Genomic DNA, 3,412 nt, shown 5'->3' with positions numbered 1-3,412 from the left:
CGACTTATCCCACGGCCCCAGACTAGCTGACTTTGGTGGTGGCTCCTCCTGCAGGGCAGATCTCTTGAATGTGCTCTTTGCCGCACGGTGCAGTAACCCCTTTGCCACTGCCATAACTCTGCCCAGCCTGCATGAATAGTACTGCAATGCAGATTGTGTTCCCTGCCACAGGTACATATACTGCTGCCTCTTCTGTCTGTACTTGAGCTTCAGTTGCACTTTTCCACTCGCAAGCCAACCAAACTCCCTTGCTCCTGTATGAAATTGTCCCCCTGTAACCAACTGCATGGCAGACATTTTCCTCCACAGCACAGACACATGTACAGACACATCCCCAGACGTGCCGATCACTGCGTCCCTGCTTTCTTGACCATAACTTGAAATCACACTTGCACAGGTTACTGTAAAGCAGACACAATTTGCTCCTACAATACAGCACATCCTTTCTCCACTGACACTCCAGCACTTTACTTGAGAAGACATATTGTTTCCTAGGTAAATGTCAGCTTGTTGCTAATAGCAACCACTGCCGTGACCATGACTTGGGATCACACTTGCACTGATCACTGTTGAGCAGACATTACTTTCTCCACTGACACTCTAGCACTTTACTTGAGAAGACATAGTGTTCCTTAGGTAAATGCCTGGTCATTGCCAATCGCAACCACTGCCGTGATCATGACTTGGAATCACATTTGCACTGATCACTGTAGAGCAGACATTACTTTCTACACTGACACTCCAGCACTTTTCTTGAGAAGACATAGCTATATTTGGGCAAATACTCAGCTGTTTCCAGTAGCAGCTGCTGTTGTAACTCAGGGTACAGTTCACACATTCATCCTTACTCCCAATGGCTCGTTGCTCAATAAACAGTCCGGGGTTTTGGTTTTTGGTGTTTATTTTGGAACTTGGATGGGAGAAGGGAATACTGGGATACTCCAACTGTAACTTTTCACAATGGATAAGGACAACTCTCACTTGGCCTCACCAGGTTGCTTGTGCAAGCAGCTGCACTGCTTGAACCATACTGCCACATGCATGGAATAAGTTAAGTCCCCTTGCTCTTTTCTCCCCAGCAATAGACTTGGTGAACTACATTCTCTTCAGGACACTCTCTAGCATCCCCTTTACTGACACCCATCCACTGACTCTTCTAGCTGCAGGGGTGGCCCCCCTCAGGTCAGGCCCCTTGACACACACCTGTACTGCAGAATCAGACCTTCTAGTGTCTCCTCTTTCAGTCAGCTTCACAGGACCTCTGGGTTCAGTTCCTCTCTAGCTTTCTCTAGGCCCTCAGGTTGACTACCTGAGGCCGCATGGCACCTCTACAGAGGAGGCAGCCGCCCCTTCCCTCCGGGATTCCGCTATCCAGACAAAAGACCTCGAGCACATGTGCTCCTGGCATTTATACAGTATCGCAGCATGCAACGAGGCCCTTTTCTCTGCCAAATCACCAGGGCTTTATCAAACACCTGTGCACTCATTTGTCAGGTTTCCTCCCACTGTCCAACATGCCTCTCTGTTGACTAATGTGAAACACTCTGCAGACAGAATGAGCTGCACCTGAGCACATTGAGCAGACCTCACTAACAGATCCTGATCTCTGGTAGGCAGAGAGCAATATAGATTTACCTGCAGTCCTGGTAAGCAGACAGGATTCAAAACTATACTTTTCTCTCTAGCACCTACCTAGGAGGGTGCTACATGTGCATGAGGCCTTAGATGGAAGTGTAGATTTGAAGGGGCATTACGTGTACTACAAATCAAGGCCCAACTCCAGATAGCCCTTTTAAGGCAGTTTACAGCAGCAGTTTTTTCTTTTTGGAAAAAAGGTTCAAAGCACATACTTAAAAGCTAACTGTGGTAAGCCCCAGGATAAAATTTTCTTGTACAATTTTTCTTTACACTTACCAAAACTATATATGAGGTCTAACCTAAACACTTTCAATTTGTATGCAATTAGGCAGGCCCTTGCACTCAAACAAGAGAGAATTGTGCACAGGCTCTGTCTGGTGCAATACCCTTTTTTTATGATAAAAACGAAATAAAAAATGCACTCACAAGAAAATGAATCAGAGCTCATCAATCACATTTCTCAACCAGGGTCTATACACCAAAATCCTCTCACTGCCCTTGATAGGAACTACAGCTGGATATGACAGCAGTCTAATGCATTTTTATAATAAAATAAAGGGTATTGCACCACAGTCTGTGCACTCTTCCCTCTTGTTTGTGTGCTTGCAGTTTCCAGTACCTGCTGGTTGCGAGAGCAGCAAGGTTGTGGTGCTATTGTAGTGCTACTCCTGCAGGAGCCACCGCCCAGGCCTGAGGTCACCGCCCAGACTAGGGGGCACCTACAAGAGCCACCGACAGCATAACACTCCATTTCCATCTTCCACCCAAACTCCACTGCCCTGAGTTAGGCAGACCCAGAGTATTTGAGGGGGCCTGCCCCCTGCTAGCCTAACTGTTAAGGATGGGTCAGAGCCTTCAGAACACTTCAGGCAGCTCCTCCTCCACTCCCATTCTCCTAGAATCTTCTACCAGTTTCTAGAAATAGGAGGAGGTCTCAGAGATACTGCCTGTGAGTCATCTAGCCCTCCCTGAGTCACTCACCGGACCAAGACAAATCAAAACAACACAGGCTTGGCTGCTAGCCAAGCCTGGGAATTTACCTACACTTAGCAAAATCTATTCTACTTCTAGTACACTGGAGGATGCTAAAGAATTGAAGATTAATCTTTTCAAGGCAGGAATTATATATAATTTTTGGACCCTCTTTGAGCAAGTCATCTGTGGATTTAGCGCAAGTACTGGCATATGTGTGTACATGAGGCCCTTGCAATTCATATTTGAAGGTAAATCTAAAGGAAATGGAATAAGAAAATTGTATAATGTATGGTCAGCCTAAGAATTAGGAAGTCTAATTATGCCCCATTTATACGCATCGATTATTGGCCGGGAATTTTCGGCCAACGTCCGATCGGCCGTTTTTCGGCTTGTTAGTATGATGCTTCTGACAACCGACTCCGACTTTTCGGCCGAAAAAAATCTGGTGTGCAGGCTATAAAATGTTTGTTGGCCAACAACACAACGGCCGATTTCCCATCAGTCAGTACAGATTTCGGCAGACAAAAATCTGATAAGCAAGTCTGGGCATGCTCAGAAAAGAAAAAACACAAAGAAAGTAAACCAACACATGACATCACTTCTGAAGTAGGTTTTTGTTGGCCGAGAAAAATTGTGTGCAGTCTAGGCACATTCCAACCAACAAAACACCACTCTGGACAAAAGTCGGCCAATAATCGTTGCGTGTGTACGAGGCATTACTCCCCTTGAGGTGAAAAAGGACACAAGTTCAGGACACCGGGGAGTTATGAATTTCTAACATGATCAACAGGTATTTTTT

The sequence above is a fragment of the Pelophylax lessonae genome (assembly GCF_965119305.1).
Source record: "Pelophylax lessonae genome assembly, chromosome: 12".
NCBI lineage: Eukaryota > Metazoa > Chordata > Amphibia > Anura > Ranidae > Pelophylax > Pelophylax lessonae.
This window is presented reverse-complemented; position numbering follows the sequence as displayed.